At 38.3% G+C, this 26942-nt stretch overlaps 2 long non-coding RNA genes across 2 annotated transcripts in view; one reads left to right on the forward strand and one right to left on the reverse strand.

The window, feature by feature from the left end:
* Nucleotides 1-3840: 3840 nt before the first annotated feature.
* The window catches only part of LOC119616993, a 32167-nt gene continuing 9065 nt past the window's right edge, over nt 3841-26942 (reverse strand). The window contains exons 2-3 of the long non-coding RNA XR_005233124.1: nt 3976-4198; nt 3841-3890 (exon numbers count right to left, since the gene is read on the reverse strand). This is a non-coding gene — a long non-coding RNA (uncharacterized LOC119616993). The remainder of the gene's footprint in view (nt 3891-3975; nt 4199-26942) is intronic.
* Nucleotides 4085-26942, forward strand: LOC112450870. Its single transcript, XR_005233123.1, has 3 exons — nt 4085-4214; nt 25836-25902; nt 26809-26942. It is a non-coding gene; the product is annotated as an uncharacterized LOC112450870 (long non-coding RNA).

Here is a 26942-nt window from a genome sequence, read left to right on the forward strand (position 1 = left end):
TATCACCAGACTGGGATGATGGTTATGCTCATATGTGTTTGTGTGTGTGTCTGTATACGTGGTCAATTTAATGCAATTTTGTAACATTTTTAATGCTATTGTCAGTAAATGCTCAAAATTGCTCGTTTTTTTTTTTTAATGCCATTTTTATGCCATTGACACTAAATGCATATACTATTACACATTTCGTTTTTTTGTTTTGTTTTACAGAGAAAGATTATTAAGTCTTAGTTTGCAAGCTTTTCCTTTAAATTCTAACTTAATAAAGCAAGCATCGGGGAACCAAAAGAGGCATGGAGCCAACCTCAGCTGCATTAACTTGGAGCATTAACTAATTTTAGCAATTTTCTTTGCTGTTACCAATTTTTTAAACTACTTACAAAGTTGCTGTGCATCATCATCAGTCTTCCCTCGGTAATAAATCTGTTGGTTGGTTAATCCTTGATTCAGAAGTCACACAGAGGTGACTAGAACGTGTATAAGTACTGGCTTGAGGTGTTTTGTGAAAAAGCCTATTTATACCAATTGTCCCAAGCTTACTTTTTTTTTTTTGTTATTTTGTTTGTTTTTTTGTTTTTTTTTAAACCTGCAAACTCCTTTGCCATCAATGAGTTTCAAACATGTCTTAAATTATTTGTCTTCCAGCCACTTTAGCTGGAATTTGCATTTACCTAGTTTGTCTCTGCTCCTGACATCCTGCTTTTCCTTCCATCAAGCGATCTTGTGACAGTTGCGTAAAAACTGACCAGAAACATTTACCAAAATGGTTCTGCATGTTATGCTAATATACTTTAAGGCATTAATTTATAGCCCAAATCCCCTGATGAGCGAGTCCATCTGAACAATTTCCAAAATTACTTATCTAATTTTATTTTTTTTTAAAACTAATGAAATTTTTATGTCATTAAGACAAATTTAATGCTTTTTAATACAATTTAAGGCCTTAAATTTTTCTAAATCCATTTATTGCTATTTAAACCTCCCATGGCCTTTGGGTCAAATTGACTCTAAGTTACAAGGGCTTCTCTATCTCTCTTTGTCTCTCTCTCTTTTGAGGGCTTCAGGATGGTTAATGCTTTTTAATGCCTCGTGGAAACCCTGTTTCTGGTATAATCAACAGCACAGGTAGTCCTTATGGGGGCCAGTGCTCAAACTTAGTCAGTTTCATAAATATTGGGCTAAAATCTTGTGTGGTAGTAGCTGAACATTGTCCCCAACACATACTGTAAGCACAACACATTGTGTAACATTTTTGCCTAAAACTGTGGCTTAACTGTTGGAGTTACCTCGTTTGTCTGTGAGGGAAATAGTGTTGCCAACATATGGTGATCCTAGTCTAAAACTGTGGCATGAAAGGCAGTAGGCGATATGCATTCCTTCAAGGAATACTAGGCCTTTGATTCTTTTTCAGTCTTGATCATTTTCACTTTTTTCAGCTTCCAATTTAAGGTTTTGCTGTTCACTTGTGTCCCCCTTTCCGTGTTCATAATTCTTTCTCTGAGTTGCATCATTAAAACATTTTCACTCAGAGCACTGTGAAGCGAATGTGGCAGCACTTGAGCCTAATAGTTTGTAAGACATAAAAGTGTTGTTATACTTTTGAGAACAACCATTTATATGAAAAACCTCAGAGCTCGGGACGAGTTTAGCTTGATCAGACATGTATGTGCATGGCATCATGCTGTAAATCAGCAAAAATGAAAACCCATCAACTGTTTAGCCCGTGATCTATGCTTTGAACTTCCTCATACACATAGGAGCTTTTTTTTAAATAATGCGAGTGGACAAATCAATCAGACCTACTTCAAAGCCAGTCTGTTTAATAATGAAGTGTCTGCCTCCTCTGCTAGAAGAACAATAACCCGTCAGACATTTCACAACTAAAGAACTGAGAGCAGATAACCAGACCTTTGAGGGAAAAGGTAACAGACACAGGGATGATTCAACAGGGTGGAAATGCCTAGTTAGAATATTTATTCCCAAACAATTAGATGTCAGAATGTAAATAGTATTGATGCAGGGCACTAGGCTTCCCACGGTGTAATTATCTGAACCAGCTAAGTAAGCACTGAGACGTGACGCAGTGTTGCAGTGCTGCGTTCAGCCACTGACTCAAACGTCTCTTTTGCAGTGTTTCACATCCACTTTAATATTTTCTTAGATCGGGCTGTTCTTTTTGCATATTTTACATCCTGATGCACTTTTCATCAAAGCTAACATAAGAGAAATTTAAACTCTACTGACAGGGTAGCAGACATAGCTCTACATTGGTCTTGATTTTATACAATCATGTGTTACATCATTTTCTTTCAGTTCAGCCTAACATTTTCATGTTTGTTTTGTGTGTGTGTCTGTGTGTGTAGTTATTTGTTTTATTAGATATTTTATTCCTACATCCTTTTAAATTAGCCCTAAGCTGTACAAGCATAGGAAAAAATCAGTTCTAAAATGATTCAAATCTAACCTCAAGTGTACAAAAATTCATGACAGATTTCACCATGTCATTATTAAACTAAAACAAAAGCCAAAACGGAAAAACTGTGAAAAACTAAGTACAACCTGCTGCTTCCACAGGATTTAAAATGGAAAGTATCAGCTAGGTGGTGCTGATCAATGTAATGTACTGTATAATGTTTTTTCTCTTTATTTGCTTCTTCTAGGTTTAATACCCGGAAATATGGGATCTCTTTTCATTGTTATGCTGACAACACTCAGATATACATGACACTTAAAAAAGGAGCCTTTTCAATTAAGCCTCTACTATTGTGTCTTGAAGACATTAAACCTTAGATGGCCCTAAACATCTTAAATTTTTATGACAAGAAAAAAAAAGAAGTGATTTTTTTTTTGTCCCAGTAGCTCCTCTAAAACATCTCCAGTTCAGTTAGGGCCCTTGGTGTCTTATGTAAAGCAGTCTGTTTCAAACTTAAGTTTAAAAATAGACGGGGATCTTAAATTAAATCACCAGGTTGGAGCAGTGGTCAAGTCCAGTTTTTAATCACCTTAGGCAGCTGGCAAAGATAAAGCTAATTCTTTTAAAACAGCATTTTGAAACAGTAATGCCTTCATTACAACTTGGCTCAATTACTGTAATGCTCTTTACCTTGGAGTTAGCCAGTCCTCCCTCATGCGTCTCCAGTTGGTCCAGAACGCTGGTGCTCGGCTTTTAGCTGGAGTTGGGAAGAGGGAGCACATCACTTCTATCCTGGCTTCCCTACACTGGCTGCCTGTCCATTTTAGAATTAATTTTAAGATTATTTTATTTGTTTTTAAAAGTTTACATGGTCTTGCCCCATCTTACATCTCAGAGCTGGTTCACCCATTTTCTCCTGCTTGTTGCCTCAGGTCAGCTGATCAGCTGCTCCTGGAGGTACTGAGATCTAAACTGAACCTCAGGGGTGACAGAGCTTTTAGTGTTGCTGCTCTCAAAATATGGAATGATTTGCCATTACATACAGTATTAGAAGTGCCCCTTTATTCTCCACTTTTAAAATTCTTCTTAAACACATTTTTATTCTTTCTTTGGCTTTTAACACAGACTTTTGCTGCTCTTACCTCCGTCACAGCGTTTCATTGTTTATATTGTTGTTTTTTTCTTCTTCATGTTTTGAGTATGTATTGATTTTTATCTGTGCAGCACTTTGTTGCAGCTTTTGTTCTTTTAAAGTGCTTTATAAATAAAGTACTATTAAGTTAAGTATTGGTTAACTGATCATCATTAATGTGAGCACCTCAATAAAAGGTATCTGGAGTATACAGGTGTGTCATAATAAATAGGTAGCTTTTGACCAGGGTTCAAAAAACTGATGAAAGGAGTTACAGAAGAGCAGGCAACAGTATAAAGAGTTTTTATTGTGAGGAGAAAGAAGGGCAATAAGACAGAAGGTGATCTGCAGAGAGAAAACAGGACATAATTATTTAGTGGAGGTCAGTCTTCGATGAAGGTATGGTTAAAGGTTAAGTTTGGGTTCTCACACTTGGTGTCTTTCCTTGTAGGTTCAGAGGAGGGGATTACCAGGATCTCCTGTTGGGTCCAGAAGAGGATCTCCAGGATCCAGGTGGGGTTTCCTGACTGAGCATATGAGGAGAGTGGACAGGTCGGGGAAGTTCAGGCTGAGCTGGATTTGATGGTTGTCAGAGAGAGCCAGCTGGAGAAGTTTCAGTCGCCACACCTTCACTCAAGAAACCAGGGTAACTTCTATAAAAAAACACAGGTAAGTAAACACATAAGTACTAGTTACTCAAAAAAGGCAGTAAAGGTTGTATGACCAAATTGATCCAACAAAGAATTGTACAGCCTTAAGTTTGGTAAGGAGCAATCAGTAAGAATTGCTGACAGCTTGTGGCACCGCCCCGGGAATGCCTACTCAGCCATAACTCTGGAGCGAGATGATTAGTGGAACCAACAGAAAACACACCCAAAACAAACGGAAATCTTGACAAGATATGTGTTAAGGCAATCCCAAGATGGGAAGACATCAGCAGTGACTTGAGAGAAGCAACTGTTGCTGCCCATCAATCTGGGAAGGGTTAAAAGACAAAGACATTTCCAAATAATTTGGAGTCTGAATCTTTCCAGTCAATTGTGTTAGAAAATATATTTAATTTGTAATCTATCACATGATTTCTGAGCTTCAGTACATTTTTTAGCTTTAGGTTTAAGAGTTCCATTACTACAAAACAGTGCAAGCAACAAATATTTCATTACCAAACAAACAAACAGGTTTAAAGTTCCAAAAATATCTGAAACTCAAAATAAAACCAGAACAAGAACAGGACTGATGTACGCAGATCTAACAACAATCTAACAACTGACTGAGAAACTAAGCACATTATATCAGGGAAGAGTTGATTACAGAGTGAATGCAGTGGAGATGATTACAGATGAACAGCAAGTGTGTGTAACAGTGGCTGGGGACATAGAATACAAATCCTAAAAGTGCCAGACTAAACAAGTATCAGCAACACTGATTGCTAAGAACAGAAAACGCTGGCAGAAATAAACAAGGTAACTGAAACATACTGAAAAACAAGATACAGAAATACTAAATATACTAACAAAACACTATAAAACCCCAAAACAAACAGGACAATTAAAAAGACTGTACAGTATGGCTTGTCTGGAAGGGTTGCAGGACAACGTCTCTTCTCTCTAGAAAGTACATGGCAGCATGACTTAGGTTTATAAAGTTTCATCTGACTAAATCACAAGACTTCTGAAACAATGTATTTTGGACAGATGAGACCAACACAGAGAAGGTTAACCATGAAGCACAACACCATATTTGGCAAAACCCAAATACAGCATATCCACACGAACACCTCGTACCAACTGTCAGCACAGTAATGGAGGCATGATGGTTTGGACTTATTTTGCCAGGATCTGGACACCTTGCAGTCACTGAGTTGATCATGAACTCCTCTGTAGACCAAAGGTGTTAGGATCTGAGTTTTTGAATTATGTTTTGTCTTCATGTTTCAGTAAGAGTTTATTGTTTGTGTTATTTGTCTCTTCCCTGTGCCTCAGCCACCATTCACTTCTCCTCAGTCACTCTCTCTCTCTTCCCTTTTCTCACCCATCTACACCTGCCTCTAGCTCCATAATAATCTCACCTGTGCCCACTTCCACTAATCACCCTCTGCCTTTAATACCCGGTCACATTCTCTACCTCTCTGCTGGTTCATTGTCATCCTCTTGTCTCCCTGATGTGCTGTTCTGTTTGCTCGTGCCTTCTTGTCTCCCAGTGTTTCATCTTTAGTCTCAGGTCTGTTCAGGTTTAGTTTAGTTAGTTAATGTTTTTTGTATTTAGTTTAGGTTTTGCTGCCACGTCAGCCTTTGTTTTTGGGTTTGCCTCTTTTTTTCTAAATAAATTAGTTTTTTTTATCAACATGAGTCTGCGCTCAGGGTTTGCCTCCTTCAACCCCGTTCATGACAAAAGGATTCTGAAGTCAAATAGAGCCCATTTGTCTGACAGCTGAAGCTTGGACCTAACCGCGTCATGATGCAATAGAACTGTGATCTCAAACAGCAGCTGAACAGAACAGCTGTAAAAAGAACCAAGGAAAGACGATAGATTCTCTTTTTCCTATGACTGTATTAGGGCTGTCTTTTAGAGTACAACAAACAAAATGAGAGTGACTTTCATCTTTAAATGTCAATGTCAAATTTGACTGTATAGCATATTTAAAAATAACAGCAATTCACTAAAGTGCTTCACAATTTACACCAACCATCATAACATAAAAGAAAGAATAAAATAATAAAAATAAACTCTGAAATTTTACGTAACATACAGAACACAAGCTTAGTAAAAGTATCAGAAAAACAGCAACTCAAACTGTTTTAAAAGCCAGTGAAAACAGATGTGTTTTTAAAAGAGATTCAAAAAGTGAAAGTGAAGATGCCTGTCTCATGTCAGAGGGCAGGTTGTTCCAAAGTTTAGGAGTCACTGCTGAAAACGCCTGATCTCCTCTGAGCTTCATCCTGGTTTTTGAGAGAACTAAAAGCAGCTGATCAGATTATCTCAGTGACGACAAGGAAAGGTATTACATTTAGGAGCACATGATACAAGATGTGGTAAATATGCCTTTCTCTAAAGTTGGAAAATGCATTTTTCTGTTACAGTTTTCTGTTTCCTGGACTGTGACCTTGTAATACTGGTTGTCTTTTGGAAGCAGCAAAATGACAACTGCTGTTGACCTTGTGTATATTATTTATGCTACCTTTTGTATTTTTAAGTTCTGTGTGTAAATGTTTCTTGACATTTGTGTTTGGAAAGCCATTTATCTCCCATTTGCTCATGCGGGGATAGTTAAACAATTTTAAACTCAAGTGAAATATTGTCAATTATCCTAATTACATCAGATGCTATTGTACTAAAAGCCAAGCAGTCTGTTGCTTTCAGTTTAATCAGATCAAAGTCAAGACATGTTTGAGTATTAATGCAACTGCTTAAAAAAAACACAATTAAGTTAAAGTGATGTCATAAAGTATAAATTATACCAAACTCTGTTTAATACATCTGAGATGTTGACTCTTCAGTTTATTTGATTTGTGTTTTAATTGTGTTTATCATAGTTTACTTTGTTTTTTAGGTTATTCTTAGGTCTTGTGACTTATGTTACGTGCAGCACTTTGCTCCTGGGGTTGTTTAAAGTGTCTTATAAATAAAGCCAGTATGTTATGGTAGTAAACTATTTAAAAATGTCCTGATTTATAGTGTAAATGCTGATTCAACTTTCACACTGTTATTTTCCAGAGGGAGGGTTGTTTTTTGTTTGTTTGTTTTTTCCATAATTTTTTGGGCACCCACTTTGGCATACTTCCTGTAATTTTAACCAAAACGTCCAGCTTGTTTATAAGAAGGGTGATATGACCTTTGTTTTGTTAAATTTTATACTTTTCAAAATATCTAACTTTGTTTATGAAAAAAGTTTCCTAAAAGAACATTGAAATCTCAACATTTAAATCCTTCAAAAACATTGTTCTTTTTAAAATCTATTTAAGCATACTTCTGTTAATATGACTACTGCTAATGCTACTACTGCTTATGTTAATTCTGCTACTGATTGTACTACTACTGTAACTGGTAATGCTACATATACTATTTCAAAGATGTTTTCTTTTAATGCTATTTCAACTAATGCTTTTGTTAAATCTATTAATGTTAATGCTAATACTGTTAATACTAATTAACAGTATTAGCATTAATAGTATTAGCAGTAATATTAAAAGTTAAAAGCTAATGTTCTCTAAATTTAACAGCACTTTAGCTACTTTCAGGACCTAGCTTGGTTTTTACTATTTTTAGCTAGCATTTTACTACTTTTAGCTATTAGCTAGCTTTTGCTTTATAGTCACCAATTTGCCAACCCTCAGACAAACAGTCAATATGTTTTATTAAAAAAATTCTTGAAATGTGAGCGGCAGTGGGCTCCTATAGTCACGTGTAGGTTTTCATTTTTCTGTAATGTTTTATATGGGAGATATGACAACTTAAAAAAACACACTTCCAGTTTTGAATAGAAAAGTCACTGCTCAGATGTAAGGAAGCCTATTAAAGCTCAGGATGACCAAGACAAAAATTATCATAGTTTGACATGTTTCAATAACCATTGCTTCCACAAAATCAACTTTTGGCAGTTTTTTAAAAAGATGTCCACACAACCCAGGAATCAAATCCGAATAAGTCTTGGTGAAAATTTCTAACTGAGCTTTCATACCTTGCTGCATTAGCCTTATCTCATTATATTAATTCTACCCACAATAACTGATTAGCTGTATAGTATTGTGCAATAAAGCACTGCACGTTGCACTCAACCTTGGAAAGAATCCTACTTTATCTGTTTTTTCTCATTGCTGCCAGTTTTCTCATCTGCTTATGCAAACCAGTCACATCCAAAACAATTTTCCTCCCTACGCTCCACGGTCTGGTGTGAAATGATAAACTGGGCCCTTCCAAGTGATTTACAGTGGTTTTGAAGAGAGTCAGAGGAGACCTGCAGCATCCTGTCTGATCCTTTTTCCTCACCTCCCTCCCTTTGCTATCTGTTGGCCAAGACATGACTGTTACTCTCTCTGCATTTGTTCCACCGACCACGTGACCACTCATGTGTGTCACTATTTACTAAGGCTAAAATGCTGTCTTGAAAGTTTAAAGTTTCAAGTGTCATGGACAAAAAGAGAAAAAGGAACCATATTTTTGATTTGTCAAGAATGTTATAGTGCATGTTCTTCCACCTTTGCAGAATTGTTAAAATCAACAAAGAAATTGAGTGATGAGAATGAGAAATCTACAAAGCGGATCTATTTTGACATGACTTTGCTCATTATTTGTATTTGTCAGTGTCTCTTTCCTGTCTCTCAATCCCCAGCCGGTTGAGGCAGATGGCTGCTTATTCTGAGCCTGGTTCTGGTTCTGCTACAGCACACATGGGCATTTTATGGCTCGTGGGCCACATTAGCTGTCTTCAGCCAGCCCGCAGTGGGTCAATGGAAAAACTAGAAATCCTATCTAAATCATAATGGAAGCAAACCCAAAAATATCAGCCTTTATTTTGAAACTGGGTTTTTCAGTGCCTCTATTTTGAAGGCCAGTGGGCGTTTACTGCTTCAGCCTCAGTGTGCGCTCTCCACCTGCACTGGTGTTTGTGAGACATTTGGGAGTTATCGTCATGTCAGCACACGAACAAAAACAAAAGAAAAACTGATACAGAATGTAGGCGGCACGGTGGTGAAGTGGTTAGAGCTGTCGCCTCTCAGCAAGAACATCGCAGGACCACCTCCAGGCCTGGGGCCTTTCTGGGTGGAGTTCACATGTTCTCCCTGTGCACATGTGGGTTTACTCTGGTTTCCACCCACATACCAAAAACACGCATGTTAGGTTCACTGGTACCTCTAATTTGTTCCTAGGTGTGAGTGACAGTATGAATGGTTGTTTGTCTCGTTTGTCTCTATGTGTCCCTGTGATGGACTTGCGACCTGTCCAGGGTGTCCCCCGCCTCTCGCACAGTGACTGCTGGAGATAGACACCAGCTCCCCGTGACCCAGAAAGGAGAAGTGGGTAAATGAAGATGGATGGATGAAGCGTTTTTACTGAAATCAACACCAAAGCAGTGAGCTTAGCTTGTAGAGAACAAAAGCTGTATTTAGGAATTGTAAATTAAATCAGCAGCATCAGACTAAACAGATAAATACAGCAGAAGCTTTGCTGTTAACCTCTTTAAACTCCACCTAAAAACGCCTGGCAAAAGCATACTCAAATTAAATGAGATGCTGTTCTTTAACCCTTTGGAGTAGAAGCCAAAGCTTGGTATCTTTGTAAAAGTGCCACTGAATTTTTTTTTTTACCTAAGCTGTAAAAATTATTTTAACTGTAACTATAGGCTATAAAAAGCATGGAGACATTTGTACCAAGATTTACAGTTCCAGGAATCGCCTATTCTGTGATATTTCACAAAACAGAAAAAAGAAAAAAGAGTGAGCTGTTTACTGATGAGGAGTTTATCAAACAGTGTTTGTTGAACTCTGCTGTGTTACTATGTCCTCAGAGCAAAGAGAGCAAGGAGAGCAGAACTTTCCATACTTGAGAAGGCAGCAAACCAAGACACCAACTCCCTGTCACTGAGCATCACCTGCAGGTGTTCTCCACATCTACCTCAGGACTAAAACATGACCTCAGGTCACATGTTCAAACCCAATAAAAGCTTAATTTCTATCACTGAAGAAAAGAGAAATACATGCAAATAACTATTTATAGTTGGTAATTTAATGCTAATGTTTTAAATGCTGCAAAACATGTAAAAAAATTACAAAAGATTTTAATTAATTCATTATTTATGTGAAATTTAAATTCTTAATGTGGCTGGTTCAGATTTTTATTGTACTGTTACAAAGTATACTCATAACAGCTAATGAAAATTATATTTATAGCTAACAATAAACTTGTATGTGGCAAAATTGAGTTCAGCCTGCTGACCCAGCCCTCCACAGCAGTCCCAGTTCCTTATGTGTCTCTTTGGATAAAAAATGTGCTGGAGGTTTTTTTCTTGTTAAAATGAAATCTGTCATAGTCTGGTATTTTCAGTTTGTTGTTTTTGATTATTGTCTTGTTTCAGTTTAGTTTTCCTGCTCATGCCCTGTCACTCTCCACCTCCCCAGTACTTTTCCTGTTAGGTCTGCCACGCCCATCTCCACCTGTATGTCATTGTAATCACTCACCTGTGCCCACTTCCCATATTATCCCCTGTGCATATAACCTGGTCATTTTCTCCACCACCCCGCTGGATCATTGTTGTTGTTGTTGTTGCTTGTTAGATGTTTGTTCCTGTCGCTCTTAGTATTGCCTTGCCTTGTTTCATCTTACCTTGTCCCGCCTCTGTTAATACCTGGATCTTTTGTTAGAAGTTTGTTTTGCTGCCACGTCAGCTTGTTGTTTTCTAGTTTTGTTGTTTTATTAAATCAGTTTTTGTTTTTTTGAAAAATGAGTCTGCGTCTTGGGTTCGCCACGCTCAGGCCTCGTCGTGACAGAAATCATTCCTTTCCACTGTTGTCTCCATGCTGCTCAGGATGGGGGACTGAGACGAAGTGAAGATTGACACAATCTGTTGACTAGTTGGATTTAAATCTGGAGCTGAATTAGATTATTGGTTTGAACTTGTTTTTTTCTTTTGTAGAGTGCCCTGAGATGACTTTTGTTGTGAAATGGTGCTCGATAACTAAACTGATTCAAATGACCTATCTGAATTGCTCCCTTAGAACTGTACTATATGTTTTTCTTCAGTTGACCTGACGATATATTAAGATGCACAGGTGGTAGTACTGGTGTTACTTTGGGTGTGAAACTGCCTGGTTAGTTCTGATAGTTACGGCAGCAGCGCAGCTTCTTCACAGCTGCACAGGAAACCAACTGTGACATCCTGAACTTCATGATTGCTGCCCACATCTGGTCATTAAAACAATAACTGGCAGTGACACCAAGAGCATCTTGACCCCACAGGAGTAATATGGTTAAAACCTCCCAAACGTCAAAGTTTTGATCCACAACAAAAACTGGAAGTGCAAGTTTCAGAATATGGTCATCTTTAAAATCATTGCTGTAATAGCTGGAAAATTGAGATTATCTTCAGCTCTTTTATTGACTTCCACTGACTGTGGGGACTAAATTTAAAGAAAAACACAAAAGAATTAAAAAATTATCCCCTTCTCCCTTTTGATGCCTGAGTTTCAGACTATTATCGTCTCTTGATGAGAAATGAGGGAGTTAGTCATTTTGGTCAAACCTGGTAAATGATGTTATGCGTGACCTCATGCGATACTGTGAGATCTCCAGAGAATGTGTTGAGGACGCTCATCTACTACCACCAGAATGAGCTCAATTTCATTTTTGTGTTGGCTAATATTGATTAGCTGTGGTGGCCATCCTAAATTGGGGTGACTCCAAAAGGTATTCAGTTGTAGATGTTCATTCAGTAGTTACTTTCTGAGATTTTCAATAAAACTCATCCAGTGGTTCATGACACAGGCAAAAACATTATCACACTTTTACCCTCTGCTGCATGCAGATAATACCTACTTTGTCAGAATCAGTGGTCCTCGAAGACAAAAGCCCCGCCTTAATAGGGTCAAATCTCATTTTTGGGGTATGGTCAGCATCAATAATAGTTAGGGTTTCAGTTTGGCTACTGAAACAAATGAAAATCAATCCGGATAGAAATATGAACTTGTGTGTGTTTTTGTGAATCGATGAATTAATGAGAAATATTGTAAAGCACTTTGTGGAACCCAGATGAAGATGAAGAATTAGATAAGAAGTAAAAGTGCTGATCATTTAATCAGAACAAAATAAGACTTTTCTTAGCTGGACATGTTTTTATAAACTGCAATTTCATCAAACTAATGTGTTGTTTCAGAATAATGTGTTGATGTTATTTGTATAGTGATTCAACTGAATTTGACAGACTGTCACTGAATTGGCTTTGATTAAACTGTATTCATTCAGAATGAGTTAAACAGAGTTAGACTGTGATTGTCTTAAAGTAAACAATTTGAATGAACTGAACTATATTTAGCTAGAAGTGGATTGTGTGACCTTCGTTGTGAATTAGCCTTGTGCAAATCAATATCAATTCAATTCAATTCAAATAATCTGAAGTAAATCTAATGTTCTACAACCTCAAGTTCAGTTTAAAGTTTTATTTGAGTCATTGGGAAAAAAAACAAATAATTATTTACATCAAACTACCTTTTCTTGCAACATCTTCAAACACATTAATGAACTTCCTGTTTTTTATGTAAAACCTTTATAGAACAAAAAAAATTTGAAATAAAAAAGTTTTACTATTTTACAGAAATATAACACAACTAGAGACATCCAGAGAACACAAACCTACACCTAGGCCAAAGGGTGATTAGAAAATAATGCAATCCAGATCATGATCTGGATAACCACTGAAATGTAATCCCATGTTTTTTGTGACAACCCCAACATTTCCTGAAAGGTTTATCCAAATATTTTCATTAGTTTTTATGTGATCAACGAACACAACTGAAAACATAACTTCCTTGGTGAAGGTAACAAAAGGGTCACATGTAGGAGCATAGAGAAATTTGTAACACAGGGGTTACCTATGACCTTGACCTTTGACCTTGAACTTTGACCAGCTCACCACCCAAAACTTAATAATTTGTTCTTTGAACCATGTTTGACATTTCCTGAAAATTTCATGAAAATCAATTCACAATTTTCTGAGTATTCTTGTACAAATACAGACAGACTAACAAACAGGCGCTGCTGAAAACATCACCTCCTTGGCGAAGGTAATAAATAATCTGAAGTGAACTGAATGATGATCTACAACCTTAAGTTTGTGTTCACATGGGAAGATGTAGTGAGATACAACTAAATGTAAGCTGTAAACATATTCTTTACACAATTTTTAGGCCTTTGTTATAAATCTTTGGATCAAAGCAGCAATTATGTGTTGTGTCATTAATTCAGGTCACTTACATCATTGGAAATATACTCAGATTTATAGATTTGTTGAGTAAACAACACATGCTGCAGTAAGGATAACAAAAATCAGTAAATGGCTGTGTCCGCACACAACTGGTATACGTAAGCTTTGCTTTTTAAACAAATATTTCATCAAATTTGCAGGAAAAAAGAGCCACAAGACAATCTGTTGGTAGATTTGGATATAAAGGTTCTGTTAAGTTGTACTATGGGAGGTAAAGGTGCCAGCAATGTGAAAACCATGAGACAAGACTCCAGTGGATCAATATTATTATTTTTAAATTTTTTCTTAAAAAAAACACAAACATGCTGACCCCAAATCGTAAATTACAAATAAAAATAGGGAGAAAAAAACAACATTAGGATGTTTTAGTCCTGACAGCAGAAAACCACAGTATTTCAGAAAACCTAATTTCTATTTGCACTGTCATCACCTAAAGAAAGACCTTACAGCTTTTGTTTCCATCCAATTTGGAGGTTTTTCATAAGGTTTCCACTCTGTTACACAACCACAGGAGATTCAGATAGGTTCATCAGAGAATCTAATATCTAAAGTCAAAACCCATTTTGTCCAAGAGGGGAATAAATAGGCCTTAATGTGTGCACCTATTGAGCATGAAGGCTTGTGGCCACAGGAAAGGTCCTGCTCTGCTGAAACTCCAACAGATTTCAGAGATCAGTGAACTTACAACCACATGATAAATGTTTGAAGCAACACTAAAAACCTCAGATATTAAATCCAATTTTCTGCCCTCCTCTTGCTGCCTCACTGGTTTCATGTAAAAACAAAAACACAGTGTGTCAAATACAGGCCAGAAAGTTACAGACTGATCAGCCGGTACATCATCTGTGCTCTTTTCTTTTTACTTTTTGTAAAGACAATCTATGCAGCATGTCATTTAAACAATGTTTTGTAATGGCACGTTACATCTTGGTGACAGATCATCTTTGGAAATATTTTTTTAGTTTCAGTCGTTCTGCCCCAAAGGGAGGGCTAACAGTGCAGAGGTCATGGATGTGTGCCTCGATCGTATAGCTGCATGGTGCTGGGGCACAGACAGCCCTTTTCTCCGGGGTACATTGCTTCTTTATGCCCGACACACTCAAGCATTGACGCAGAGGCTCCCTCAGCTCCACAGCTCAGACAGCGAGGCTCTGAAACACAAGAGCCCTCATCCAAACATGTACATCAGCCCTGTTAATAATGACTTATAGGGATATGACAGTTTTCTGTTTAACTTCTAACATTCATTGATCTATCACAAAAACTAAAGATCAGAAGAGTAGCTGCAGCTGTGACTAATGGAAACAGGAACAGGTGTAGATGGGCGTGGCAGATGAGTGGAAATTTACTGAGGGAGGAACTGGGAGACACAAGGGAGAAACACAGTAAGACACAACGAGCAACTGAACATCACAATGAAAACAAAAACAGGAAAGAACTCAAAAACAGAAAAAGCAAAGAAAAACACAGATTGTGACTTTGCTACTAAACAAATAGGGATGACTCTAACAGTTAATGCTAAAGTTTAAACAAGCCGCCTGATGGTTTGCCAAAATCTTCTTGAAGCTGATCAAGACTCTCTTTCCAAGGCCTCACCAAACTCCTCCCAGACCCAAGCCTTTGCATTAGCAATAGGCTTGGCAGCAGCTCACTTGGCCCACCAATACCCCTCAGCTGCCTCTGAAGTCCCACTAGCTAACAAAGCCTGATAGGATTCCTTGTTCAGCTTGACGGCCTCCCTCATCTGGAGTGTCCACCACTGGCTTCCAGGATGGTCGCCACAAGAGGCACCAACAATCGTGCAGCCAGAGGTCAGGGCAACCGCCTCGACAATGGAGGCAAGGAACATGGCCCACTTGGACTCAATGTCCCCCGCCTCAGCTGGGAGGAAGTTGAAACTCTGACAGGTTTCTGATGGATTCTTCTGCCAGGCATTCCCAGTAAACCCTCATTACACATTTGGGTCTATCGGGTCTTTCCAGCATTTGTCTGTCATCAATTGACAGCTCTACTCAGGTCAGATGACATAACTACAAAGTCTATCATCGATCTGCGCCCTAGGGTGTCCTGATACCATGTGCACTTATGGACACTCTTATGTTTGAACATGGTATTTGTTATGGACAAACTGTGACGAGCACAGAAGTCCAATAACAGAACTCCACTCGGGTTCAAATCAGTGAGGCCATACCTCCAAATCACACCCTTCCAGGTTAGACTGTTCTTACACATGTGGACACTGACGTCCTCCATCAGAATGATGGAGTCCCCAGCTGGAGCACCTTCCAGCACCCCCACTAAGGACTCCAAGAAGACTGGGTACTCTGAGCTACAGTGTGGCGCATAGGCACAAACAACAGTCAGAGCCCATTCCTCCACTCGAAGGTGCAGGGAAGCTGCCCTCTTGTCTACCGGGTAAAACTCCAATGCACAGGCTCAAAATCAGGGTACTCTAAGTAGCCCCACATCAGCCTAGCGCCTCTCACCATGGGCAACTCCAGAGTGAAATAAGGTCCAGCACCTCTCAAGGAGATTGGTTTCAGAACCTTCGCTGTGCACTGTGGTGATCCCGACTATATCTACTCATTACCTCAGGCTCCTTCCCTATTAGTGAGGTTACTTTCTGCAAGTTTTATTAGAATGTGTTCCTATGTTCATGAGATATTTTGCTGACAAACAGACACGGACAAAATTATAATCTTCTGCCTCCCTTTTTGGTAGCAGGTAAATTAGAAACTCTGCTTTCTCAGTCTCTTCTCGTTTTAAGTTTTACTCCATTTCACATTCTTATAGAATAAGAGAGGAGTTCAATGCAGCTCATTTTCCAGTTTGTCTCACAGGATAATTGCATTGGAGTCACAGTTAATGTGCATTGCAGTGTGTGTTTGAGGTACAGTGCCTCCTCGTGGCAATAAAAGTCAAGCAAGCACGAAATGCAGTGAATTCCTTTTATATATTCAACAAATTCCGAGTTTTATTCCGGAAAAAAATAATAAACTGAATAGGAAAAATGCAGAGCAGGTTTTTTTGTTTGCCAAATTATTGATAATATAAGTTGCACATCCACCCTCTTTCAATGCTACAATTTTATATATCAGGACATAAAAAATAATTGGGTCTTTACCAGGTTCTACAATTTTTTTCAAGTTTAACCTCAAATTTATAAAGCTACACAACAGATTCCACCCTGGCAGTATTTATTAAACAAAAATGCAGCCAAAGAGAAAAAGCTGTGTCTATTTCTGCTGTTTTCATTGCATTTAAGAGACATACAAACAGTCAGGTACAGTAGGTGTAATCATCCCAGTGGGGAAAATTTATTTGTTGCAGCAACAGAGAAAAACAACCGACTAAAAAAAGATACAAAATTAAGAAAATACAAAAGTTATTAAATTGTGAAAAAAGAAAGAAACTCTAACTGAGCAAAAACTAAAAGCAATAACTCAGTGGTTGTTTTCTGTATCAGTCTCTCACGTGGTTGTGGATGAATTTTGGCCCACTCTTCTTTCCAGCATTGCTTCACTTCATTGAGGTTTGTTTGACATTTGTTTCTGCTCAGCTCTCTTAAAGGTCCCAATACAGCATTTTATTCAGATTGAGGTTCTGGCTTTAACTGGATTGTTGCAGCAGCTTGATTCTTTTCTTTTTCAGCCATTCTGTTGTAGATTAGCTGCTGTGTTTGGATCATAGTTCTGTTGCTTCACGACCCAGTTTGGTCCAAGCTTCAGCTGTCAGACAGATGGCCTCACATTTGACTTTAGAATCCTTTGGTCTACAGAGGAGTTCAGTGTCGGTTCAATGACTACAAGAAGCCCAGGTCCTGTAGCTGCAAAAGAAGCCCAAATCAACACACCTCCACCACCGTGCTGACAGTTGTTGTGAGATGTTTGTGCTGATATGCTGTGTTTGGCTGTTGCCAAAAACTGCTGCCATGTTGTTTTGAGAGAGAAGAGGTTGTCTCCTGCAACAAAAAAGCCATAAAAGTTCAGAAAATTGGCAGCTGTCACCAATTGTCCACTTGTGAATAATCTTTTTCTCCGTCAAATGAAGGACGCTTTGTTGGGTGTGGTGGAGAGTGAGGCGAACCCAATGATGAGCTTCAGGAGGAAAAAAAAACCTAATTTATTTAAAATGAAAAAATAAAAACAAAAAAAAAAACAAAAGCTGATCTGGCAGCCAAAACAAAACCAAAAAACACTAACAAAAGTCCAAAACGTAAACATGAGAGGCAAGACATGAAAAGAAGCAGACAGCGCATGAAGCAACATCGAACCATGAGTAAGTGAAGGGGGTTGACCAGGTTTTAAAGGCTGCAGGAAATTAGGAGAAGTGGGCACAGGTGAGTGATTACAACCATGGGGCAGGTAAAGATGGGCGTGGCAGGCAAACAAGTGATAAACTGAGGAGAAGTGAATGATGACAGGAATACAAAAACACTAGGAGCAAAAACTGAACTAAAATGAGACTAAACATGAAGACAACCAAATTACAAAATAAAAGAAACAATAAACCCAAACTGAACACAAATTAACCAGAAACGAAAAAACAATAACCCTAAAAAAAACTCAAAGAAAACCCAAATCCTGAAACCCTTCCCAGATCGATGGACAGCAACAGTTGCTTCTCTAAGGTCATTGCTGATGTCTTCTCGACTTGGCATTGTGTTAACACACACCTATATGCTTCAGAGCAGCAAACTGACAAAACTCATGCTTTTCTAGAGGTGCTCACACTGATGATGATGATGATCAGTCAATCAATGCATTTAATCAGCAGCTCCTGGTTGAAACGGAACCTCTTAAATCCAGTGGAAGCAGAAAAGATTCATTTAACATGGAGCTTTTCTTTTTTGTTTAATAAATAATGACAAGGTGGGATGTGTTGTGTGTTTTTCTGTACTTGAGGTTAAATAATTTTAGAGCCTGGTAAAGACCAGATCAGTTTCTATACAATAAACTATACAGTTGAGAGGTTGGACTTTCTTTTTCTCATGACTGTGTATACTAAATGTATAGAAAAATATAAGTAAGTTTTTCCTCTATAGCCGGTTGCTTGTCTAAATTGATCCAATTGAAAAAAAAAACATAATAATCAATCCACTCCCACCAGTCTCACTCTCATTAGGCTTGCATCTGTTCAGCTATCACTCTGCCGGCCCCAGAGTTTCCTGGTTGATATTCACTGCACTTCTCTGCCAGCTGACACATTGACCAGTTTACAACCTCAGTGGGAGGAAAGCTGTCAATATGAGTCAGAGGCGCTTCTATGATTCTGCAAGGTAACTTTTCTTTTTCGATTCTTTGCAGGCCCTGTGATGCTCCTCAGTGATATCTGACTGATTTCGAATTAGTCCTACTTTTGTTCAACAGCAACTGAAAATCCAGTTTTGATTAGTGTTTCATGGGATTCTGTACTGATTAAACTGGCAAAATGAAATAAAACTCAAGATGTGCATCTTTTGTCTATGCAAATGTGATGTGATAACAAGATGAGTAGATGTTGAGTTATTTACAGAACCATACGGTCATATTCCAAAAGGAGCTGGATGAGACCAGAGTAGAGATGTCTACCCATCACATACAGCACCATGTTTGAAGAAAAACAAACAACATATCAGCACAAACATGTCATATTAACTGTGAAGCATGGTGGTGGAGGGGTGATTTTTTGGGCCTGTTTAGCAACCACAGGACCTGGGCATCTTTAAGTCACTGAGTCAGCCATGAACTCCTCAGTCGACCGAACTGTGAAGGGTTTAAGTAACAAATTCCAAGGCAGCTTGCTGAAGCTTTGTAAAAGGACTGAACCCACATATTGTGGAACCCAACCTGACTTTCTATTCTGCAGAACAATTAACTGGATTGGGTGTACCTTTTAGTGAAATGTCTTTTTTGCCTATAATTAAGGAACTTCCTCATTCCCTGAAATGTGATGCGATGATGCTACTGATCATCCATCCATCCTTTTTCTTTACCCGCTTCTCCTTCCCAGGTCGAAGAGAGCTGGTGCCTATCTCCAGCAGTCACTGATAATACAATGTACAAAAATAGATACTAAAGATCATCTAATATATAATACTAAACACAAGAAATAATAATCCTGATTTTGTTTGTTTGTTGTTTTTTAAAGCTGTGCCCTTTCTTTAGATGAATAAAGTATAAATGTTAAAAAATTTATTATCTGGAAAAACTGATCTGTTTGTTTGCTTTAAACCACAAAACACTAAACACCTTAACAACGTGAAACCCTTAACACAAACTGTTTGACTTAATGCTTCGTTTAACCATGCACACCTCCTGATGGCCACTGAGTTTCACATGCAGTTATTTCTGTCACACAACATGTTTACTCCTACATTATGTACAATATATGAAGGCTGAATGTGACAAGAAGAAAATCAGGAGATTTTTGACTTGAATATTTCAATGGTAACTAATTATAAGACTGCATATTGCCCGCCTCCTTTCATTTTAGAATTTGTCTAAGAACATCTTTTGTTGAGAAATGTCTTGAGCTTGTTTTAAAAATATTGTTAAGCATAATTTCATCCAATATTGCCAGAAGTTGCAGTTAGAGTATTTGTTGTGAATGACTCAGCTACTACCACATGAAAGTTGAGTTCAATATCTGCAAAACTGACTGAGTTATATCTATTTTTGTGTTGTCTAATCTTGATTAGCTGTGGCGGGCCTCTTAAACTCGACTGACTCCAAACGATAATCAATTGTAGATGTACATCTAGTAATTACTTTTCTTTTTCGATTCTTTGCAGGCCCTGTGATGCTCCTCAGTGATATCTGACTGATTTCGAATTAGTTTCAATAAAATCCATCCTGTGGATCATGAGATCTCTTGCTAACAGACAGATGGAGTTGACTGCAAATAACTAATGACAATATTTTAAACAAAGATCTTACACAATCTGCTAGTGCTCAAAATATGTGTTGGGGATCAGTCTCAGCTACCACCACTCTAAATTTTAGGTCAATATCTGTAAAATTGACTGAGTTGTGGACATTTTTGTGGTTTTTAAGGTCACTAGACTATGGCAGCAATCTTGAATCGAGTTGACTCCAAAAGTTAATCAGTTGCAGAGGTGCATTCAATTAGTATTTTCTGCATCTTTCATTAAAATTCATCCAGTGGTTCATGGGATGTTGTGCTAACAGACACACACACACACACACACACACACACACACACACACACACACACACACACACACACACACACACACACACACACACACACACACACACAAGCAAAAACATTATCACTCATACTCAGTTCATCCAACCAGAGTTCAGATTATACTCTCATTCAGCTCTACACACTTGACAGAGACTTTATTACCTTGCAAAACTAAAAACCTGTAACAGATTCAGACACATCCAGACATCTCTTTCGTGGACAGACATATGTCATATCCTGGGTGGCTGTTAGCTTATTCATGGAAAGAAAACGTTTCCGCTGCTTGAAAATGACCGCCTTTCCATTCTGAGGGCTCTGCCTTGCCTGAGGAGAGCGGTGAATTTGCCCACATGTGACCACAGGAGGCTCAGACCATCTGTGTCATCCCATTAACCTTACTGCCAGAGCCTTTCCAATCTCTAATGCCCTGGTTTATTTTGAACAACACAAGTTCATGGAAAATTTGAAAAGACAGAGAGAGCACTGAAGTACTTCTAAAGGAGTTGGAGGCCACCTTTACAGGAAAAATACTTTCATTTTTAGCGAACAGCTAAAATGTGCCTAACGCATTGTTAAATGTTTTGAAAATCAACCTTTAAAGGATAGTTTGGTCACTGATGAAGAGATGTTCTGTCACATAGTTACCAGTAGTTATTATCTTATAAGCTGCAAAATCAGTCAGAGCACAGAGTGTGGAGAAAGGCAGAAGTCTGCATCTATGACTGATAATGTCCTAACTATTGGGGATTATTTGGCAGAACTTTGGTCAAAAATGACCAAACTACCCCTTTAAAACTTTGCTGGCTTGGCAGCACACTACACATAAAGATCTTCAGGATCTCCTGCAACCAAATAACACTTTTATTCCTTCTTGGCTCACAAGCTACAGATTGATATTGATGATGATTGCAGTGAACCAGCATGTATTTCATTTCATGCATTTATTTTTATTTTCATTTCTGATATTTTCTTTCTAAACACTTGGGTTAAAACCAGTTCTGAGGGGTCAGCTCTTCGTCACAGGGTTGGGGGTTCAATTCTTTCAGCCCAACTTAAGTAGATTCATTGTGTCCCCCATAGTTCAAAGATTCAGAAAGGACAACAGGTAATGGTTTTGTTCATTACTTACATGTTTACAGTATGACTTAATACTGTTCTGTAAAAAACTGTTTCATTACATGAATTTTCCAATATACTTCTAGGAACTGCATGTTCTTTTTGTAGAGTCACAAGACTGCCACATCAGGAAGGAGGACATCTATGTTGTAATAATAAAATAATCATGCTGTTTAATCAGCATCTTGATATGCCACACCTGAGAAGTGGATGGATTTTCTCGGCAAAAGAGAAGTGCTCACTAACACAGACTTACACAAATTTGTGAACAATATTTGAGACAATTATAGTGTAAATAGAAAAAGTCTTAGATCTTTGAGTTCAGCTCATGAAAACTATATTTTTGTTCAGTGTATGTTTAATACTTTTTATTTTACATTTATACTTTTTACATGCATGTGCTTGTTTTGCCTTTGTATTTATGCGCACTTCCTGCCTTTGGGCTGCAGGGGGCAGGAGTGCACCACTTTCCTGTGTTTAGAGGAAGCTGTTTGACACATCAGCCTAAGATTATACTCGATAATAGACCTTCATGATTTAGGATTTCAGGGATTATTTGAAATAAAAACATGTTTTCGTTTTGTTTTTGGTTTTAATTTTTTATTTAAAAAGGCAAATTTCCATCACATTTCTTAATTAGAGCTTTACCCTTTTGTTTGTTTTTATTCTAAAATTAACTGAGTGACTGAAAACAAACTCTACAGTCCGCTGCAATTTCTCCTAACCAGGAGTTTGCAACATTAATCATCGACACAGCATTTTTCTTCTAATACAATTAGTACAATTAATTACTGCATATTAATGCTAAACTTAAGAACGAGCTTTTTCAATATAAAATTAAAGCTCTGTAATAAATTGACATTTATTGGCATTTCTACATGTTAAGACAAAGAAAAACCCCAAACCTTTGTTAGAGGGATGATTTTTTTTTTTTATTATTGTCTACACATTCATTGATAAAAAAAAAAAACCTCCAGATTGTGCAGGTCTATGTGAATTAAAATTTTAAATATCCCTCTTTGAAATACTTTAGGCAGTCACAGCTGCTGTTCGACTGAGAAAACAGAAACAAACTAAACAAACCGTTTCATGCGGAAGCGAACAGGTTTAATCAAACTGTGCAGCTCCTCTCTGTGCTAACTGAATGTGTAACAGTTTATCCTTATTCCCGCACTGAACTATTACAGCTGTGCTAATTCTCACCTGCTGCCAGAAAGTGGTGGTGGGTGATATTGTTTTTGCTTGTGTCTGTCTGTTAGCAAAATATTTCGTGAACCAGTGGACAAACTTAATTGAAACTTGCAAAAAATTAGCGATTGGATGGACATCATTATTTTTTGAAGTTAACTCAAATTATGCTGGCTGCCACAGCAAATCAACATTAGCCAATACAAAACTATCTATAACTTGGTCAGTTTTATAGATATTGACCTAAACTTTAGATTGGTAGTAGCTGAGAGTGATCCCCAACACATATTCTGAGCCCTAGCAGATTGTACAAAAAATTAGTGTGTGATTCCTGCCTGTTTCTCCCTATGTATGATAAAAGATTGAAACCGTATCCACTAACTCTTGATAACCACACATGACATGGTCAAAAGCCTACTGTAAGTACTCGCCAGTCGTTCGCCAAAAGACAGGAAGTGACGATAGCTCCTGTTTGGAAGGTCGGACCTCTGCTAAAATTTTAAGACGTGCTGCTGGACTCGTACTGATCTGGACCAAAGGCGAATTGTAACCATTGCCAAAAGCGCCACCTAATGGACAGTGTGGGAACGAGGCAAGAGCGTAGGCGACGGTCGCTTGACCTCCCGCGGTCACAAAGCCGGAGCGGCGCTGAGCTGCGAGGGCCACCCAACGCTGCTTGCAGCTTTAATTATTTTTCTTGTCCACATAGAAATGCTAATTTGGGGGTCTAAACATATTCAAAAAGTCCCCAAACTTTACCCTAAATTCTCCCCCGTGAGAAATTTTAGTATTTTAATGGAATCAGAAATAGGCGTGGCCAAACTGCCCCCTAACGTCAGATAGGACAAACCGTACATCGTAGACATCTAAAACTTGGTATGTAGGTAGAACACGCCAAATCAAAAAAAAAGTCTCTTGGAGGTATGCCCTATAATGTATAGGGAGCCAGGCCTCAAAGTTCGCCTTCTCGCCATAAATTTCAAAATGATATAACTTGGTTGGTTCAGTTGAGCTGCACCAAACTCAATACAGTTCATCCTAGTCCACCCCCCAAAAGAAATCATGTGTGGGCGTGGCCTAATTCCTCTACAGCGCCCCCTAGAAATCTTTAAAGAAGCAGCCCCAAGCCATAGTTTCCCTGACGATCATGGAATTCGGTACACATGTGCACCTTGACAGAATGTACGAAAAAGTCTCTTGGAGCCATGGTTCAAACATCACAGGAAGTTGGCCATCTTGGATCAAAGGTCGGATTTTTACCCCATTTTCGGTGATTACAGCCCTCACATTTGATCGAACTCCTCCTACAGCTTTTGACATACAGGCTTCAGAATCACTCAGCTCAGTCTTGAGACATTGAAGGTCAAAAGTTGTCAAAAGCTACAGCAATGCATGTGGGTGTGGCCAAACCTCAAAATATGACCATTCGCCATGAAACATCACGGTGTAATAACTTCAACATACAAGGTCATAGATTAATGAAACTTTCTGTGTGTCATAACAGACTAGTACTTATCACATTAACATGGTCAATTTGTGACATCACTGTAGCCCTGTCCCCTTTCAACAGGAAGTAACCTGTTTTCCATTAGGAGGTTGTCCTTTCTTCTCTTTCACTCATACAAATTTAAGCCTGTGTCGGATGACAGAACAACGTGATGCATAGTCCCTGTCTCAACATTGACTGGTGCCTGAATAACGTGGGCGTGACAGAATGGCGAACGCCAATCACTCGCCATTTGCATACAGTTGGCTCTAAATCACACATGCATTATCCGATTTGCACCAAACTGGATATGAATGACCTGTGTTAACCTCTGAAGAGGCCAATAGGATTATACTGGAGTTTGACTCCAGTGCGCCCCCTATAATAGTCGAAGAGTTATATCTCCCTGATACCTCATCCGATCTGCATGATATTTTTTGTGCATCACCAGTGAGCACTGTTGCACACGTTAGTGTGGTAATTTAATGACAACACTTAAGCCCCGCCCACTAAGGATTTTTGGGTGACTGTAACTCTGAAACGGTGCAAAGTAGGTAGGTCAGACATTACAACGCGACTCCCCATGGGTCAAGTATCAGCCTTTTTAACTTCAAGTTCACAAGGTCAAAGGTCAAGGTCACAAGAGCCCATGTGCTCTAACTCTTCAACCGTTTGACATAGGAAGGTCAAACTTCACAGCATGGCACAGGACTGGTACTGATCCGGACTGAAGGCAATTTGGGACATTTGCTGAAAATGCCACCTAGTGGACGGTGCAGGAAAGGCGCAAGAGCGTAGACAGCGGTCGCCAGAGCTCCCGCGGTTGCAAGGCCAGAGCGGCGCTGAGCTGCAAGGGCCGCCCAACGCTGCTTGCAGCTTTAATTTGTTTTATTTTTTTCATTCATGTTGAATGTCATGTAATGTTGAATTTAATCGATACAGTGAGGTAAAATCCGGTGCAATTAGAATTTTCCTTTTAAATTGCAGAAATTTAAAGCTGCCTTACCGATACATTCATGTCGCACATAAGTCGAGAGCGCACATATTTGATTTCCAAGCAGGATTTCATCTTTTGCTTTTAAATCTTTTAACGCTTGCTCTCAAAACTTCTGCTCTCTTTCAAATATTCTCTTTTCTCTCTCTCAAAATTTCTGCTCTCTTTCAAATGATCTCTTTTCTCTCTCAAATATTTACAGCAGAACTGAGTTTTCTCAGTTAATTCACCTCCCTTTTTTGTGTTTTTTTGTAGTAATTGTGGTTAAATCCACCAGTGGTTATAAGTCAATAAGTTATATTTCATCCATCCCTTCATCGTCTAAACCGCTTATCCTTGCAGGGTCGGTGTGCTGCTGCCCAGCTGATGCTAATTAGCTATAGCATGACTGATTCAAGCCATCCTTAAGGTGAGTTTAGCTGTTCTCTAGAATCAAGATAAATCTATACCATTTTCAGAAGTGTTTATTTAGCAGCAGAGAGTGTTCAGTAGTTTACTGTAAAATGATATAAAGCTATTAGCATAAACAATACGGCTTGCTAGCATCAGTGTAGCTTTGTGATTGAACTGGTGCTGTGTATTACTGCGTTCACACAGAACAGTGACCTCCATCTATTTAATGAAAGAAGAGAATCTGTGTTTAGGTTTCTGTTGGGAAATTTCAGCTGTTGCTGGTTTATAATCTGATCCTGTCGCATCAGGAGCTACAAACTGACTCAAAGCTAAGTTTCAGTGAAGCTGTGGTCTGTTTCTAGGCTGCTTAGTTTTTTCTATCCCAGATCAAACCAACTGATTAAAGCTGCATATGAGCATTTTGTCTTCATACAAATAAATGTTTTATAGAGCAATTAAAANTAAAATATTATTAAAATGTTATTTTTGACATCTGATTGTCTAAAAGACAACAACAGCTGATTCCCAGTCTTCTGTGTAGTAACTTCTATTTCAGTCAAAACTTATTGAAGAAAATGTGTCAGTCAGTAGGACACAGTTTAACCTCCAACCAGATATTTTACAGATACATGGAGACCTCCTTATTTTAAAATAAAGCTAACTCAAACTGAATTGCGTAAGTTATTGTTAAATGTGCTGAGCTGCGCTTTAAATAAAGGTAACTGATTAGCTAATTAGTGTCACATTGGTAAGCAACTTGTCAGATGTATTTATTATCTGTTAGGTGCTTCCAATATTCTTTTGATTATTTTAGCATGTATAATATTTATTTTCTGGTGGGAATAATTGCTGGGATTTTGTTTAATGAAATTAATGCATAGTTATTAACTTATTGATATACATTTTCCCCTTTGTTTTCAAGATATGGAGAAAATACAGGACCTGGTGTCTGTCCATTAATTCTCCTTCAGCCTCATCTCCAGGCTTTGTTGGATCCATCAGCTTTTCTGTTTCTGGTAATGTCTGCTGTTTTTGAAAAACAAATGTATTTGTAAA

The sequence above is a fragment of the Kryptolebias marmoratus genome, linkage group LG4 (genome assembly GCF_001649575.2).
Source record: "Kryptolebias marmoratus isolate JLee-2015 linkage group LG4, ASM164957v2, whole genome shotgun sequence".
NCBI classification, from domain to species: Eukaryota; Metazoa; Chordata; class Actinopteri; order Cyprinodontiformes; family Rivulidae; genus Kryptolebias; species Kryptolebias marmoratus.